The following is a 19751-nucleotide window of genomic DNA, read 5'->3' on the forward strand; positions in this document are numbered from 1 at the left end:
AAATAGGCCGCCGGCGCGCAGGGCTTTTAAAATCCGGCCCTCTTTCTCTCTCTCTCTCTGTTCCAAGCTCACCTCCTTCTTCCCTGCAGGTTGCCTGGAGGGGAGGGGGGCTGAAACCCCCTGCTGTTCTACCCTTTAAATCTGAAAAGTAGTGCTGGAACTCAGTTCCAGGCAGTTCCCCCCACAAATTAAGCCCTGGTTTAACCTGTGGGTTTTGCACCGGTTTTGATAGGGAAAGCACAAGAATAACTTTCCCTTTGAAAAAAAAAAAAGTGCCCTAGCCAAAAATATTGCTGTGGAGATTTGTACCTGCTTTTTCCCATCTAAAAAAATAACGTGCATGGATTTGAAAAATGTCATCTACTTGCATTACTTCCCTCCCCCGACCTAGACGCATCTCCCAGGAATGCCTTACCTGGGTGAAAGAGCAGGAGCTGTTGGTCCCTGGGCACACTTTCACCCAGGTAAGGGGTAGGTAATTATCAGGTAGACATTTACCTGAGCAAATGGCTCCTGAAAATTGCTCTTAATATGAAATGCCATCAAAAGCTTAAGGAGCCTAGAATTGATCTTTGTGCCTCCTATGGAAGGAAACATTTTTCAAAAATAAAATATTTCTGGATAAGAAAAGGAAGAAGCCAATAAAAAAAAATAAACAATGGCAAGCCAGCAAGAAACTGGAACCGATCATAGCTAGTGCTTCTGCTTCAAGAGGCAAAACCTACTGAAGAGAAGGTACTGGAAAGCAAACATCTGCTAATCGGGCACTATTATAAATTTGGGCTGTTTCACAGTTCAGTTAGAAGCTACTTTCTAGAAACTTGCTCCTCCTCCAAACTCAAGCGATAGATTCGGCCTTGCCACAGCGCCCTGCTTCTCTCCTTCAGAAACAAATGCGGCATGTTTGCAAGCAATTGGACTATTGTGTGGAAGTCTGCCATATTCAATTCCAGTTCAAACACAAATTATAGTAGCTGTGTATTTAAGGACTGGGAATGCAAACAGAACAAAGAACGGCAATTTGGAACAGCAAATGCAAGATCTTCATCTGGAAGATACTATTTTGGGGGAAGAGATAAATGCAGAGAAAAGCTGAAATTATTTTCTTAGTATCCCGGCGGGCCATTATATCTTCCTTTGTCAATGTAATACAGTAAACAGAGATCAAAAGGGTACGGGTACAGGTGGAGCGATGTTAACTTATAAACATTTAAAAGGTGCATCTTCTCTTGGACAAAGGAAAAAAAAAAAAAAAAAAAACCACGTTCCAGGCACCGACTAATAATGGGAGGCAGCCCAGTTCCAGTGGAAGAGAGACTATTTGCATTGCATTACTTCATACATTTATGGGTAACAATTCAGGAACTGGGCTAGTTCTTAAAAGATGACATTTGGGCACATGAACTGTTGCAACAGGTTCCCCCGCCACTCCCCTCCCAAAAACAGTTGCTCTAGAAATTCGACACATCACTTTACAACGTACCAAATGACCATTATAGTGCAGTGAGAGTACGTGGAACATTTGGGGGAGGATAGCTGAAGAAACAGAGATTCACATGAAGATTAGTGATCAGAGCATACACTAGAGGAGAAGAGAGACGGGGAGAACATGTTAGAGAAATTTAAATACCTGAAAGGTGTGCAGATGGGAAGCTGTAGAACTAGGGGTTATGATGTGAAGCTTTAAAGAGGCAAAAGAGATTCAGGAACATCAGGAAATGTAATTTTCATGGAAAGGGTGGTGTATGCCTGGGAATGCCCTTCCAGAGAGCAGATTGTGAATAGAAATAAAATTCAAAATACAAATGAAAACCATGCATTAAAAATGTTTGTATCCAAACGCAAGGCGTCTGAGAAATAAGATTTACGGTTTAAATGAGGATATAGACATTACAGACGTCTCAGAGACATGTGGTGGAAGGCAGATAACCACTGTGATTATCAAGGTATAAATGATATAGACATGACAGGATAGATAAACATTTGCAGAGGGGTGGCACTATAAAGCATAGCACAGAGGAAAGCAGGATAAAAAAAAAAAAAAGTCTTGCAAGAAACAAAACGTATTGTGGAATCATTATGCATAGAAATTCCATAATATAATGGGAACGGGTATAATAGTGGGTATATACTACTATCCATCTACCCAAGATGAAGGAAGAAAATTAGAAAGGCAAATAAAATTGGCAATACAATAATAATGAGAGATTTCAGTTACTCCGGTACTGAATGGGTCACCGTCTCATCAGGACATGGTAGACGGGTTAAGTTTCTAGATGCTATCGATAGCTCCATGAAGCAGTTTTGTTTTTTTTAAATTTATACTTTATTAGGTTTCTTAAACATTTATACAAATGCAAAAAAGAAATAAGAAAAAGATTGATTTACATCATCAATATACTTAAGGTAATACTTTCACAATTAATATAATGTAAACTCAAATACATACAGCCCAATTTATAGGGGAGCCATCCAAGGTAATAAACAAAAAAGAAAATAATTCATATCAACATGAACAATTCTAGGAGAAAGCCTTCTTTTAGCTACCAATTTTATCCTATATCAGAGGGTTGCTACTATGCCTTATCTTCATGGAGCTATTTTAGATCTAGTCCTCAGTGGAATGTAAGATCTGGTGCAAGGAATTATCGTGATGGGGCACTAAGCAATAGCGATCATAATCACTGGAGGGAAAACTGACTAAAACCATTGCAGTAACATATAACTTTAAAAAGGGAGATAACAGAATGAGGAAATTAGTTAGAAAAACTAAAAAGGAACAGTGGCTAAGGTTAAAAGTTAGCATGAGGAGTGGATATTGTTTTAAAAATACCATTTTGGAAGCCCAGATAGCAAATGTTGCTTACCTGATGTAACAGGTGTTCTCACAGGACAGCAGGATGTTAGTCCTCACAAATGGGTGACATCGAGGATGGAGCCCAACCACGGAAAACTTCTGTCAAAGTTTAAACAGAACTTTGACTGGCCCCTACTGGGCATGCCCAGCAAGGCACTGACCCTGCAGCCAGCAGGGGTCTCCCTTCAGTCTGATTTCAAAGCTACAGGCAGTGCCTAAAAAGTAAAATAAAACGAACCCAACACCGCGGGGTGGCGGGCGGGTTCGTGAGGACTAACATCCTGCTGTCCTGTGAGAACACCTGTTACATCAGGTAAGCAACATTTGCTTTCTCACAGGACAAGCAGGATGGTTGTCCTCACAAATGGGTGAGTACCGAGCTGAGGATGTCCTGACTTGCACCAAATGTACCCAACGGCGTGCAACAAGCACAACAACAGGGGTAGAATTTGGTAAAGGGCATCCGCACCCTACCGGGAAGGTGGAAGGGTGTTGGTACATTAAGTTGGAAAAAGGTTACGCAAGACAGATTGGCCGAAGATGGAGTCCTGTCTTCCGGCTTTATCCAAACAATAGTGGGCTGCAAAGGTATGGAGAGAACTCCAGGTTGCAGCTTTACAGATGTCAGGAAGCGGCACCGATCGAAGGTGTGCTACTGAAGTCGCCATGGCCCTCACAGAGTGTGCTTTGACACGGTCTTGAAAAGGAATGCCAGCTTGCTGATAGCAAAAAGAAATGCAGTCCGCCAGCCAGGAGGAAAGAGCCTGCTTACCCACAGGTTGTCCTAACTTGTTAGGGTGGAAAGAGACGAATAATTGAGTGCTCTTTCTGTGAGAAACTGTACGGTCTAGATAAAAAGCTAGAGCCCGTTTACAGTCTAGGGTATGCAGAGTCTGTTCCCCGGGATTGGAGTGGGGCCTGGGAAAGAAAATAGGTAGTATGATGGATTGATTAATGTGAAACTCCGAAACTACCTTAGGTAAAAATTTAGGGTGAGTGCGGAGTACCGCCCGGTCCTGCAGGAGTTTAGTGTAAGGCGGATAGGTAACTAGGGCCTGTAATTCACTAACCCTGCGAGCAGAAGTGATAGCCAAAAGGAATAACACTTTCCACGTGAGATATTTCAAATCACAGGAGTGCAGAGGTTCGAAAGGTGGTTTCATAAGGCGACCAAGAACCAGATTAAGGTCCCAAGATGGGGCCGGAGGACGTAAAGGTGGCTTCAAATGGAGTAAACCTTTAAGAAAGCGTGTTACAAGGGGTTGTACTGAAATAGGAGCACCCCCAATACCTTTATGGAAGGCGGCTACCGCACTGACATGCATTCTAATGGAAGAGGTCTTGAGACCGGATTCTGATAGATGCCACAAATAGTCCAAGAATTCTGAGATTGGACAGGAAAGGGGATCAAGGGACTGAGAAGTGCACCATGATGTGTACCTTTTCCATTTGTATGAATAAGATTTCCTTGTAGAGGGCTTTCGTGAAGCTATCAGGACACGAGAAACTGAATCTGAGAGGTTAAAAGGCTGAAGGACTAGCCTTTCAACATCCATGCCGTCAGGGACAAGGCTTGGAGGTTGGGATGAAGGAGGCATCCGTCGTTTTGAGTGAGCAGATGCGAGTCCTGTCCCAGAGGGATGTGCCTGCGGATGGAGAGATCCTGGAGTATGGGAAACCACACTTGGCGTGGCCAGTGCGGTGCTATCAGGATCATGGTGCCCTTGTCCTGGCGGAGCTTCACGAGAGTCTTTGAGACAAGAGGAAGTGGAGGGAATGCATAGAGCAGACCGGTCGTCCACTTGAGGGAGAATGCGTCCCTCGGTGGAGAGTGCTGGCTCCGAGTGAGAGAGCAATAATTGTCTACTTTGTGGTTCTGAGGGGACGCAAAGAGGTCTATGTGGGGGTAACCCCACTTGAGGAATAGAGAGGTCGCTACTACAGGATTGAGTGACCACTCGTGTGGTTGGAAGACACGGCTCAGTTGGTCTGCCAATACATTGTCTACTCCCGGTAGGTAGGTGGCCCTGAGGTACATGGAGTGGGAGAGGGCTTCTGCCCAAATTTGTACAGCCTCCTGACACAGGAGAAAGGAGCCTGTGCCTCCCTGCTTGTTGATGTACCACATGGCCACCTGGTTGTCTGTCTGAATTAAGATTGAATGGTGTGATAGGCAATCTTGAAAGGTCCTGAGAGCATATCGGATTGCTCGGAGCTCCAGGAAATTTATCTGGTGTTTGGCTTCCTCTAGTGACCAGACCCCTTGAGTTTGTAAATCGTTTACATGGGCTCCCCAACCGATGTTGGAAGCATCGGTAGTGAGGATGACCTGAGGATCTGGTGGGAGAAAAGGCAAACCCTGTAGGAGGTGGAAGGGATTCGTCCACCAGGCAAGAGACAGACGAAGGGCGTTGGAGACGCGGATTATAGAGGATAGAGGCTGAAGAGCCTGAGTCCACTGTAGTCTCAGAGTCCATTGTGTGACTCTCATGGCCAAACGGGCCGTGGGAGTCACATAAACTGAGGAGGCCATGTGTCCCAGAAGAACAAGGAAGTGGCGCGCTGTAGCTGTGTTTTGAGACTGCAGCTGGCGAGCTAGGGACACTAGAGCTTGGACTCGTTGATGAGGAAGGAAGGCCTTTGCCTGTAAGGTGTCCAAGTCTGCCCCAATGAAGGATAAGGTTTGAGATGGGACTAAGTAGGATTTCTCGTAATTGACAAGAAAACCTAGAGAAAGCAGAGTGTGAATTGTTAGGGTCAGGGATGACCGAGCTAGTGGCTGGGTTGGGGCCCTGATCAACCAATCGTCCAAGTAGGGGTAGACGTGGACTCCTTCTTTCCTTAGGAACGCTGCAACCACTACGAGGCACTTGGTGAACACTCGTGGCGCGGATGCTAGGCCGAAAGGTAATACACGATATTGGTAATGCTTTCGGCCTATTAGAAATCGCAGGAATTTGCGATGAGATTGTGTTATCGCAATGTGGGTATATGCGTCCTTTAGGTCTAGAGAGCATAGCCAGTCCCCTCTTTGCAGCAGAGGGAGTAGCGAGCCCAGGGTTACCATTTTGAACTTCTCCTTGTGAAGGTACTTGTTGAGGACCCTGAGGTCTAGGATGGGACGAAGTCCACCTGACTTTTTTGGGATTAGAAAGTACCTGGAATAGAACCCTAGGCCTCGTTGACAGAGAGGAACGGGTTCTATAGCGTTGGACTGTAGGAGAAGAGAAGCTTCCTGTTCTAAAAGAAGAGAATGATCGGTAAGACTCCACGCCTGCAAGGGTGGGGAGTCTGGAGGAAGAGACTGGAAGTTGAGATGGTAACCCTGTGCGATGATCGTTGTCACCCACTGATCTGTGGTGATCCGATGCCACTGATCTAAAAAGTGGCATAGCCGACCTCCTACTGGAATGGCTGGAAGGGGGGTCTGGCCCGTGCTCTCTAAGTGGAAGTCAAAAACCCGCCGCAGGGCCAGGAGGTGGAGCTGCTGCAGGTTTTTGTTTACGAGCCTGGCGAGGTTGAGTCTTATGATAAGACCTTGCAGGCCGAGGTTTGGTAGATGGGGGATAATACTTTCGTGGCCTAAAGAAAGACTTTTTGGAGTCTTTCCTAGGAGGCTGTTTGGAAGGCAAGTCAGGAGGAATAGATGAGAGCTGTTTTAAAGTCTCATGATGATCCTTCAATTCAGCAACAAGTTGTTGAATTTGCTCGCCAAACAGATTATCTCCTAAGCAAGGTAAATCCGAAAGCCTGTCCTGAACTTCCGGGCGAAGGTCAGATGATTTCAGCCAAGCCCAACGTCTAGCAGAAATGGCTGTAGCAGAAATTCTGGTAGAAGCATCGAAGATGTCATAGGCGGTTCGGATTTCATGTTTTCCAGCTTCAAACCCTTTATTTAAAAGGGACTGAATCTGGGGCTGAAACTGCTCTGGCAAGGCATCAGCATATTCTTGCATTTGCTTTAAAATAACTGTTATACTGAGTCATATAAAGTTGGTAAGAAGCTATTCTGGAAATCAGCATAGCTCCATGGTAAACCTTCCTACCTATACTATCTAGGAATTTATTATCCTTGGTAGGAGGTATGGAAGAGTGTGGTTTTAGTCGTTTAGCTTTTTTCTGAGCTGACTCCACAACCACAGAATGATGATCTAACTGAGGTTTTTGAAAACCTGGTGCTGATTGTACAAGATATGTAGAATCAGCTTTCTTATTGACTGGGGACACGGAGCCAGGAGATTCCCAATTCTTTTTAAGAAGGTCTAGAAAGACCTGATGAATGGGAATAGAGGTGATGACTTTCGGGGCATCCAAAAATTGGAGCAATTCCATCATTTGGTGCCTATCATCTTGTTCAGATTGAAGTTGGAAAGGAACCAACTCTGACATTTCCTTCACAAAGTTTATGAAAGAAAGGTCCTCAGGGGGAGAACGCTTTCTGCTCTCCGCAGGAGAGGGTGGTGAAGGCAAATCATCGGTGTCAGTAGAGGTATCATCAGCCCAAGTATCATAGGGGTCATGATGATGACCTGAAGACTCTCTAGGGGGATGAACTCCTGAGGGCCCAGGTTGAGGCTCTAAAATATTGGCTGGAGTCACCGGGGGCACCGAGAAAATCCTCGATGGAATCGGTGTCGATATCGGTGCCGGTGTAGGCATCGAGGGAATCGGTGCCGGTCTCGATGGAATCGGTGCCAGCATCGGAAAACTCGGTGGAGCAGAGGTGCGTATCGCCCCGGACGATAGTATCGGTGGCGAGGGACGACCTGACCCTGGTGGAAAGATTCCCGAAGGGGGAATTCGATACGGTGTTTCTCCACTAGATGAAAAACCTGTCGGTGACAACGGTCTTGCCGGTGTCGATGACACAGGTATCACCGGTGGAAGGGCCGTCATGAGCGCCTCCATCCGGTGCAAACAGCGGTGCCAGTGCCGCTGCAATCGGCTCGGTGGTCGGTTCCGCTCTCGGTGCCGGTAACGGTGCCGGAGGAGGCTGGAACCGTTGCATCGCCTTGTCGATGGCCTCCTGGACCAACCGGTCCAGTTCTGCCCGGAGACCAGGGGTCACGAGACCCGGCTCGACGGGAGAGGGAGGCTGAGGCTGAGCCGGAGGGACCACCGTCACCGGTGGGATCGCGGCTCCCAAACCCGGAAGGGGTGAGGGTTGCCTCGGTGCCTGCGAAACAGAAGTGGACGGTGCCAACTCTGATCGAGGCTTTTTTCTGCGGCAGCTCGGTCGGTGCAGAGGTCGATGACTTCGATTCCTCGACGGGCCGAGACTTATGACGTCGATGTTTCTCCTTCCTATCTCCTCGATGATCAGGGGAAGGGACAGGAGTCGATGGCCGAGAAGTCGTCGATGGCGGATGGTCACCGGAGGCCTGTCGATGGTAACACGACTTCGACGGTGCCGGTTCCGATGACGTCGATGCAATCGATGGCGTTGGGGTGTGAACATGGAAGAGGAGCCCCATCTTCTCCATTCTTGCTTTGCGACCTTTTGGTGTCATTAAGGCACATTTGGTGCAAGTCAGAACATCATGCTCACTCCCTAGACACAAAACACAGACTCTATGAGGGTCTGTGATTGACATAGTTCGGGTACAGTCTGGACATCGACGGAACCCCGACGCCATGGCGGAAGGCCAAAAAATTTAGCCGCGGGATTGTCGACTGCCAACGGGCCTCAAGGGCCAAAGTCGACGGAAGTCAATGAAACAACGGCAAAAACTTACCGGAGTTCCGCGGACGAAAAAATTTACCGAAGGGAGACCCCTGAGGGGCAAATTTTCTTCAGAATATTAAATTCTAAATTCCTGTCAGGAATGTGGTTAAGAGCTCTTTCACCGCGTGGCTACTGCTGCGCGGAAAAAAGAAGACTGAAGGGAGACCCCTGCTGGCTGCAGGGTCAGTGCCTTGCTGGGCATGCCCAGTAGGGGCCAGTCAAAGTTCTGTTTAAACTTTGACAGAAGTTTTCCGTGGTTGGGCTCCATCCTCGATGTCACCCATTTGTGAGGACAACCATCCTGCTTGTCCTGTGAGAAAAAATGTATCCCAAACGTTTAAAAAGACAGAGACGACCAAATGACTGCCAACATAGTTTAATGCTCAGTTAAAAAAGGCAGTTAAAAGCAAAAGGGCATCTTTCAAAAACTGGAAAGCAAACCCAAATGAAGAAAATAGACAAGAGCATAAGTACTTGCAAGTTAGCTGTAAAACAGTATTAAGACAGGCCAAGAAAGATTTTGAGAAGCAGTTTGCCATAGAGGAAAATAATTAAAACCCTTTTCAAAATACATTTGAAGTCTGCTGAAGTCACAAAAAGCTTGTGAGGAGGTCAGTTAGGTCACCGGGTGACCAGTATACTGCAGAACATTCAGTGGCCTCCTCCTTATCACTCTTACTTGCTTGTATATTTCTTCCCCTCCTCCTATTCCTGTCTTATCTTCTTATGCCCCCTTCTCCCTCCCGCAGCTTCTCGCACTTATTTTATTTATTTATTTTTAATTTTTATATACCGATGTTCTTATAGAGACTATAAATCACTCCGGTTTACATATAACGATAAACTGCCCAACAGAGATAAGGGGGCTTTACATAGAACAGTGGTACATATGGAACATTATAACTGGATGACAATTTAACATAATGATAATAAATAATATAGAATAGTTTTACTTGTAATTAATAAAATTATGTAATATAAACTGTATAATTTAAATATTTAACTTGGATATAGTGACATATTAACCATGCCAAATATAAATAATAAGATAAAATGAATTTTGAACTTAGAAATTGTAGTCCAGTTGCAGAGGAAAATATAAATAAGATTAATTTTTAGAACTCAAAGATTGTTGTCCAGTTACAGAGACCTGAAGGTAGGACTTGGTATGGTGACCATAATTAGGGGATACTTCTTATTTGGAAGACTTTCCGTCTTGGTAGGATTGTGAGTCTGGGAAGGCTTGTTGGAAAAGAAGAGTCTTTAGCCTTTTTTTGAACTCTTGATGATTGGGTTCAAGTCTTAGATTTGGGGGGAGCATGTTCCACTGGTGGGGGCCTGCTAAGGATAGCGCTCTTTTGCTCAGAGATGATTTTACTTGTTGGGCATGCAGTGATCCTTTGTAAGCGCTTCTGATAGGTCTGGAAGATGTGTGCGGTTGGAGTTGAAAGCTTAACGTGATGGGAGCTATTTTGTTTGTCGCTTTGTGGATGATTGTGAGTACCTTATAGAGTATCCTTTGTTTAATGGGAAGCCAATGAAGATTACTAAGGATTGGGGTGATGTGATCTTTTTTGTTAGTGCTTGTTAGAATTCTGGCAGCAGAATTCTGTACCATCTGTAATGGTTTGATCGTGTTGTTGGGTAGACCTAGTAGCAGGGAGTTGCAATAGTCGAGCTTTGATAGTATTATGGATTGAAGTACTAGTCTGAAGTCGGAGAAATAAAGGAGGGGTTTAAGTTTTTTGAGGACTTGCAGTTTGTAAAAGCAGTCCTTCGTGGTATTGTTTACGAACTTTTTTAGATTAAGATGATTGTCAAGCCATGCTCCAAGGTTTCTGACGTCCGGTGAGAACATGTTATTAGCGTTTGGTAGAGAGAAGCTAGAAGAGATTGTGAGTGGATCCTGAGAGACAATGAACATTTCGGTTTTATTGGCATTCAATACTAGGTTGAGGCTTGATAGTAATTCCTTAATGGGCTGTAGGCATTCGTTCCAGTAAGTGATGGTTTTTTGAAGGGATTCTGTAATCGGGAGAAGGATTTGAATGTCGTCTGCATAGAGGTAATGGGTAAGCTTGAGGTTTGAGAGTAGGTGGCAGAGTGGGAGGAGGTAGATATTGAATAGGGTGGGAGAAAGTGAGGATCCTTGCGGGACTCCTTGCTCTGTAAGGATTGGATGCGATTCTTTGTTGTTTATCCTTACTTTGTAGAATCTGTTGCTTAGGAAGGAGTGAAACCATTTGAGAGCTGTGCCTTTGATCCCTATATTAGTTAGTTGGTCTATAAGTGTAGTATGTTTTACCGTATCAAACGCCGCAGAAAGATCAAGTAGAACCAGCAGGTAAGATTGTTTTTTCTCCAGGTTCACGAGGATGGTATCAGTGAGCGATAATAAGAGAGATTCGGTGTTTAGTCGTTTTCGGAAGCCATATTGAGCTGGGGATAGAATGTTATGATCTTCCAGATATTCTGACAGTTGCTTGTTGACAATTTTTTCCATCAGTTTGGCGATGAGTGGTAAGTTTGCAATCGGTCGGAAGTTAGCTGGGTCTGATGGAGAAGCATTTGGTTTCTTCAGTAACGGTTTCAGGATTGCCAATTTTAACTGGTTAGGAACTGAGCCTTGAGATTTTTCTCTCAGGTATGTGTGCAGCTTCTAAGACAGATGGTCCAAGGGCCATTACTCCTGCTATGATCCATGGCACACAGCAGGTGCTTTGCAAACGGCGTTTCCTCTTGTCTTCACCTCAGTGACAGGCAGGTGGAGCAGACACAATTTGAAAAGAAGGCATTTCACCGAGCCCACAGTGGGTTCTCAGGGGATTGGGACCATATTATATTGGAACCTAAGCATTAGACCACCAATAGGTCAAGAGAGACACCATTCTGAACACATTCTAGTTGTTTTAATTAGACAAAAAAAAAAAGTGAACCACCACACTGCTTTAAGGTTTGACTTTTTAAAATTAAATTATGATGTTCAAAATAGACTTTGTCCAAGTTTAAGAAAGAAAATTGTAAAAAAAAAAAAAAAAAAAAGTTTTGGCAATGGCATGGCCTTTACTTTTCCCTTCTGGGACCATCTGTTAAATGTCCATCAGCCCTGGGAGTGCTCAGATCTAGGCAGCAATGAAGCCAGGGTAGACCACCAGCATTGCTGAGCAAACTGCCCCGCATTCTAACAGCCTGGTGTGCGGAAACCTCCCCAGTCTAAACTTTCTGCAGTAGTGCGCTTGCCTCATGCAAGGCAACCGGGAAAAAATATCATGCACAAAGCACGAAATGTCTTGCACAACTCCTTTCTATTTTCAAATGCCGCTAGACTGTAACAGAGACGGAAGGAGTTCACAATGCAATGTATTCATTCCTCCCACTGTATTTTGGTAACTCCTCCAACGCTAGATTTCAGAGACAACTATCTACATGGCATTATGAGTGGAATACATGTAGGTTGATACTCAGTACATTTGTCCGACTTAAATATACCCAGAGATTTGAATTTCCCATAATTTTACTCAGGTAAGTCCTTACCCAGTGAAAATTTAGCCCTATTTAAAAAAAAAAAAAAAAAAAAAAAAAAAAAAAAAAAGAGGCAGGGTGGTGATCATTCCAGGGGTGTGTTTAGAATTTATCTGGCTAGTGCTAGCATTCAGTACTAGCCAGATACATGGTAAAGTTTAAAAGTCTAGTTGGGAAAAATCTCTGTCCTGAAGTTACTTAGGTAAATTAAGCGGCAGACTTATCCAGCTAAGCGCCACTGAATATCCAGGTAACTTTTCCACTTGATAAATCGACCGCATGATAATCAAAACTGTAGCTGAATCAAGACCACTGCGGACGCCTGAAGAAATTCATCCTACTTTCTTTCAGCACTGCGGACTATAACCACGAATGTCAAACATGATCTCCCACTGGAATGCCATGTAAAGAGCAATTAAAAAAACACTTCAAAGCCCCAGAATAAACCCTGACCAACTACATACAACAGATGCCAGCAAATAAAAGAAATCCAGATTTTCAAAATCTGTCGCAACATGTATCCATTCTGAATAATTAAACTCCCCCCCCCCCCCCCACTCTGAGGGGGCACATCTGGGAACTGAAGGGCCAAACACCCCTCGTGGGGCTTCCAGGGTTCTGTTGATAGGCTGGAAAGACAAGTTCTCAGGCTTTGCAAGTCCTCTGCATCCCCCAATACAAACACAGCCGCCAGTGTTCTACAAATACACGCTTACACGGTACACTTTCTTCTAATGCAAGCACACAAAGCAAAAACAAGAAAAAAACCCAAAAACAACTAATCAAAACATAGCCAGCAATTACGATCACAGAAATCTGAGGTACTAGGGAATCTTCTCCTCCAAATTCCCTCCCAATGCATTCTTAAGATGCGTGTCCATTCTGACTTTCCTCTGTATTGGTACCTGATCAATAATGTGTAGATTTCCTACTTCAGTAGAACTGTTAACATTCTCCTGAACACAGACCGATGAGTTCTTGGTGATCCTCCCAAAAAAGCAGCAACATCAGTCTGCAGTCCTCCCTCTGACTCCAGAATGTAAATCCATCCCTTTAAAACAGGTAAGGTAATAACCAAACGCAGACAAGGATATGGGACTTACTCTCACTCACCATTATTTTTTTATTCACTTCTATACTGCCCTTTCACGGAAGACTCTAGACAGGTTTACAAAACATTAAAGTTACAATAAAAGTCCGTATCATAGCATGAAAAAACAAAAAAAAAAAAAAATGAGAAAAGAAATCATAAAATTACACATTAAGAAAAAAAAATAAAATCAAAACCATCTCCGAAACAAATCATAGCTTCTAATTTCATACATAATTTTGTCCCTACTATTTAAAAGTTAGAGTAAAAAATCACCTCTAGCTCTCTAATGAAAAATTGGCATGTCACCCCCAAGCAATAACAGGAAGTGGGAGGAGACAATAACCAAATCAGTCAGTTAAAAAAAAAAAAAAAGCAGAAAAGATGAGTAGGAAGTACAACAAATCAAGGGAGAAAAATTAGAAAGCTACGACCACAAAAGCTTGTAGTTTGGGCAATAAAATCCCAGACCTGCAGTCCCTAATGGTGGAGGCAGGCTTGGACATTATTGCTGTTAAGTAGATCACGGATTTTTATGATTGGGATACAGCCATCCCAGGCTATAACTTCTTAAGAAAGGACAGGACAGAAAAGGGGGAGCAGTAGCTCTTTATGTCAAAACCAATAACCAGAAAATTGAACTGCAAGGGACATGGGGTAGAGAAGCAGCATTATGGACCATCCTAAAAAAAAAAAAAGAAGGTGGTGCATCGATTTTTACTAGTGGAGTCTAAAGGCCTCTGACTTAAAACAGAAGAACTTGATAGAGATCTGGTTGAAGACATTCGAAAGAAGGGACAAGAGTTGCTTGTTGGAGATTTTAATCTGCCAGAAGTGGTTAAGAGAATCCCTTCTGGGTAATTATGAGACGTAGAGAGACAGTGGATGCCCTTTCAAGGGGACTCTGCCCAAACAAATGGAAATGGACCCCACGAGGGAGGGTGTGATCCTCGACCTAGTGCTCACTAACGGGGATAACATCCTGAGCACCAGTGTTCATCAGATAGTATGGTTTGATATCGCAAATATGATACAGAGAAGTCGCACAAAAACTTTGAGTTTTGAATTTCAAAACACACAGACTTGTCAAAATGTGGACGGACCTGGGGGAAGAACTAGAAGACTGGGAGAAAGTGGTGGAGGTGGAACAATAATGAGCCAAATTAAAAGGAGCTATTACAAAAGCAACAAATCTATTTGTTAGAAAAGCAAACAAAAGCAAGAGGAATAAGAAACCGATCTGGCTAAAAAAAAAAAAAAAAAAAGACAAAAAAGAACAGCGTTCAAGCAGTATAAAGGATCCCAAAAGGAGGAATATCTGGAGAAACTGAGGGAGACAAAGAAAAATCAAAAAAGCAAGAAGTCATGCAGAATGAAGGATTGCCAAAGAGGTAAAGCAAGGTGACAATAAGTGTTTCAGATACGTCAGAGGAAAGCCCGAAGTGGTACAGTAAAATTGAACGTAACAAAGATAAATGGGTGGAGAGTGATGAAAAGATGTAAGAACATGCCATACTGGGTCAGACCAAGGGTCCATCAAGCCCAGCATCCTGTTTCCAACAGTGGCCAATCCAGGCCATAAGAACCTGGCAAGTACCCAAAAACTAAGTCTATTCCATGTAACAATTGCTAATGGCAGTGGCTATTCTCTAAGTGAACTTAATAGCAGGTAATGGACTTCTCCTCCAAGAACTTATCCAATCCTTTTTTAAAACACAGCTATAGTAACTGCACTAACCACATCCTCTGGCAACAAATTCCAGAGTTTAATTGTCTGAAATATTAAACAAATATTTCAGTTCGGTGTTCACTAAAGACTACCCTGGAGGACAGTTGCAGGTTGACAAGAACATAGATGGAATAGAAACTCTGTTTACAGAAGAGAATGTTTGGGAAAACTGAAAGTGGACAAGGCCATGGGGCCAGATGAGGCACATCCCAGGATACTGAGGGAGTTCAGAGATGAGGTGGCGGATCCACTGAAAGATCCCTGGAAACAGGAGTGGTGCCGTGAGAGTGGAGAAGAGCGGTGCTGATCCCGCTTCACAAGAGTGGGAGCAGAGAGGAGGGTGGAAACTACAGGCTGGTTAGCCTCACCTCGGTGGTGGGAAAATTAATGGAGAATCTGCTGAAGGAAAGCATAGTTAACTATCTACAACCTGGTGGGTTGCTTGATCAGACACAGCATGGCTTCACCAGAGGAAGGTCCTGTCTGACAAATCTGATTTGTTTGATTGGGTGACTAGAGAATTGGATTGAGGAATAGCACTAGATGTGATTTACTCTGATTTCAGCAAAGCTTTTGATACAGTCCTGCAGAGGAGATCAGTGAACAAAATGAGAAGCTTGGGAGTGGGAGCCAAGGTAGTGACATGGATTGCAAACTGGTTGACTGACTGGAGACAGCGTGTAATGGTAAATGGAACTTACTCTGAAAAAAGAACAGCGTTGAGTGGAGTGCCACAGGGATCTGTTTTGGGACTGGTTCTGTTCAATATCTTTGTGAGCGACATTGTGGAAGGGATAGACGGTAAAGTTGAGCTATTTGCAGATGACACTAAGATCTGCAGCAGAGTGGATATGACTGAAGGAGTAGAGAGAATGAAAAGTGAGGGAGTTAAGAAAGCTGGAGGACTGGTCGAAGATTTGACAGATGGCATTCAATGCCAAGAAGTGCAGAGTCCTGCATCTGGGGTGCGGTAATTCATAAGAGCTGTATGACTGATGTGCACGGAGTGAGAGAGGGACCTTGGGGTGATAGTATCTAGCTATCTGAAGAAGGTGAAGCAATGTGACAAGCTGATAGCTAAAACCAGAAGAATACTGGGATGCATAGAGAGGAATAACCAGGAAGAAAATCGGAGGTGGAGATGCCTTTGTACAGGTCCTTGGTGACGTTTCACCTGGAGTATTGTGTTCAGTTCTGGAGCCCGTATCTCAAAAAGGATAGTGACGGGATGGAGTCCGTTCAGAGAAGTGCAACCAAAATGGTGTGGGGTCTGTATCAGAAGACTTATGAGGAGAGACTGAAGGATCTGAATATGTATACCCTGGAGGAGAGGAGGTGCAGGGGAGATATGATACAGACCTTCAGATACCTGAAAGGTTTTAATGATGCATGAACTTCAAACCTATTCTGTTGGAAAGAAGACAGTAGAACTAGGTGTCACGCAATGAAACACCAAGGGGAATGACTCAGAACCAATATAAGAAAATATTTTTTCATGGAGAGAATGGTGGATGCCTAGAATGCCCTTTCAGAAGACGAAAATAGTAAATGAATTCAAAAGAGCATGGGATAAACACTGTGGATTCCTAAAGGCTTGAGGATGATAATGAAGAAAGGGTGCATGGAGGTAACCTGCACGGAGCGGCAGTTACTACCCTTAACAGACACATGGGGGTAACCTGCACGGAGCGGCAGTTACTACCCTTAACAGAAACATGGGGGTAACCTGCATGGAGCGGCAGTTACTACCCTTAACAGAAACATGGGGGTAACCTGCACGGAGCGGCAGTTACTGTCCTTAACAGAACACATGGGAGTAACCTGCATGGAGCAGTGGTTACTCCCTTGGGAGGCTTGCTGGGTGGACTGGAGGGACCATTTGGTCTTTTTCTGGGAACAATTATATTTTTCTACGTTTCTATATAAAACTTGCAGGATCCTGCTGGACCCAAAGAGGCCTGGGAACTCCACCCAGCCAACTTTCTAGGATAGGCGATGATTTAAAAAAAAAAAAAAAAAAAAACAGGCTGCAGCCGGACTGGGTCGCTGGGTACTCGTTAGAGTGCCCGCGAAAGTTTCCTTTACCTTGATTGTTTTCAAGAGAGACTTTGATTTCCTGCATACACGGCCCGGAGAGGAAGTGACGTCGACACCCGAGGGAGGAGCCGGAGAGGTATAAAGATCTGCCGCCGCCGGCGCAACAGCTAAGCCGCGCACGGCCAAGGGGCACGCGGCTTTGCCCGGCTTAGCTCGGGTTAGAACGGATTGGAACGGGAGTCTCGCCGGCTGCAACCAAGTAGAGCCCGTCTAAGCTAAGTAATTATTATTAGTCTACCGGGGATCAATCTGTCTGGGTACCTTGGGGGTCAGACTGTCTTGGTATTCGCCATGCCTCATACTAAGAGGAAGGCGAAATTGAGGGAAACCTCATTAACATCTACACCAAGCAAGATGATACAACCCAGTATTAAAGACTGTTTCCAGGGCTTATCCACTCCAGCACCAGAAGCGGCCATGTTAAGCTCAACTCAGGAGCAAGAGAAGAGCCTACAGGCCATAGAAACATCATTAATGCCCGGTGCCCCAGAAAAGCCGGCCCCTCCCTTCAAAGGGACGATAGATGATTCTGGCAGCATGGGAGGATATTCTAATGCTGATTATAAGGACATTTCTACATCTGTAATTGAAGGGGATAATGGGGCAATAATGCAGTCAAAAGGGGAGGTTTTACAGGATAATGTTAAAGAAATACCTATTATAATACCAACACAATTTTCCATGGAAGAATTAGGGGCAATTATGGTCAGTGTTCAGAAGTCTATAGTAAATTTAACTAAGACAGTTCAGGAAGCCTTAAAAAATAATACTTATTTGGAAGATAAAGTAACTTAGAAAAAAAAGTAAAATCTTCTGATATGCAGATTGGAGAAGTACAGAAGGTGCAAGCTAATTTAATAAAATCTCTGGGGGAGACCGAAGCAAGGATTGAATTCCTAGACAACCAAAATAGGAAATTCAACCTGAGAGTGTTGAATTTCCCTAAAACACCTTTAGCCCTACCAGGGGATTTATTTAACAGTTATTTAAAGAATATCTTGAAATATACTAATATTCCTATGTTATCAAAAATTTATTACCTCCAACAAACACAAATAGATAAAGAAAAAGATTCATTGATTCAAGAAAATCTAGATTTAACCAACTTCCTAGAAAAATCATATGAGGCACGAATTGAAAGTAGAGCTACGTTATTAGTCCAATTTACCTCTCTCAATGAGAGAGATACAGTGCTAAAATTACATTTTAAACATCAGAAACAAGAATTTTATGGATTCCCTATAAGGATCTTTCCTGACGTTGCTCGAGCAACTCAAAATAAGCGAAAGAGCTTTATATCTTTGAGAAAAGAAGTGATTGATAGAGGAGCACAATTCACCCTAAAATACCCATGTAGATGTATCGTAAGATATAAAGATAATAGGTATATCTTTACTAATCCTGATCAGCTTAGGAAACATTTAGATACTGCACCCCTTAATGCTGTATTAAATGGGGGAGAATTTTCTCAAAGTGGGAAAGATGACTAGATTAAGTTGGGATATAATTATGCCTGTTTGATGCTCCAATTTGATTTGGCTAATGGGTTCTAAATTTCTTTTGGATTTCCTAGGCAATTGGAGGCTATTCTGACATTGTATGATGATTTCCTTATTGTATATTCTTCTTTGTTTTGTTAATTGTTTTGGAAAAATGAAATTATAGCTCTCCATGTGTTGTGTATTTTAACATTATGAAAAAGTAATAAAAATAAAATAAAAAAAACAAAAACAAAAAAAAACAACCCCCAAGCACTTCCCTGTTTTATGAGAACCGCACACACCTCCCACTGAGGAGCATCTGCTGAATCCCTGCACCACACCTACAAGCACCTGTTGAGACACCATTTAGAGCGGGTGATGTTTAGGACCTTTTCACAAACAGAAGCTTGAAATTTAAGATTAATGCTCTTAAATCATCCATTCAGCACAGCCCATTCCCAAGCACTTCAGCCCAGCCAGTCAAAACTGCTGGAGTGCCATTTTAAATCAGGTTTGAAAGATTAGAATAGGTGTTATCCCGCAGCTTCTCTTCCTGTCTGCCAGGTTACTCAGCCCTGCAGTTCATGTCCGATACATCCCTTTGAATGAAGTTTAACCGACTACTGCACCCATAAGCACATGCACAACAAATCAGGACTGAAATTAACAGGGGGCAACTTGCTAGCAGATCTATTCATCAATTCAGACTTTTGTAAAACCCAAGCAGGCATGGTCTGGGGTGAACTTGTACTTACAGAAAAGGGGGCAGGTACCGGGACTAGTTTCTGCTGCCTTCCATACTGTAATGGAGGTCCCTCCTGGATCGGCTTTTGGCTGCTGGACTCTTATGGTCAGACAGACCAGAACAGGAAGACAATTGAACTATTTTGTTCAGCAGCGAAAAATGTAAAATGCCCATATATTAGGGAGATTTGAGCATTTGTCATCATGAACTGCAAAACTCAAAATACATTTCCTGCTTGTTGAAGAAGATTACTGCTCAGTTTTTCTGTCACTCAGATAAATTTTTATGGAACAAAGATACATTGCTCATCTCCATTTCCAATGGCCCTCGTCCGAGCTTTCCAAATTAGTAGAAAACACCCTTTTTCTCACTACCCTGTGTCCGCGCTGGAAATTATACTGCATTTCCTGTTTATTCTTCCCAACAGAGTGCAGAGTTTTGATTCTGGAGACTGTAATGGCTCAGTGCCAAAAATCTTCTGCTGACTTTCAGAAGTCGACCAGAT

At 43.7% G+C, this 19751-nt stretch overlaps 1 protein-coding gene across 4 annotated transcripts in view; it reads right to left on the minus strand.

The window, feature by feature from the left end:
- Nucleotides 1-19751, minus strand: part of ZNF710 (zinc finger protein 710) — a 78550-nt gene that overhangs the window by 45166 nt on the left and 13633 nt on the right. The gene's annotated exons all lie outside the window — the stretch shown is intronic.

The sequence above is a fragment of the Rhinatrema bivittatum genome, chromosome 13 (genome assembly GCF_901001135.1).
Source record: "Rhinatrema bivittatum chromosome 13, aRhiBiv1.1, whole genome shotgun sequence".
Classification (NCBI taxonomy): domain Eukaryota; kingdom Metazoa; phylum Chordata; class Amphibia; order Gymnophiona; family Rhinatrematidae; genus Rhinatrema; species Rhinatrema bivittatum.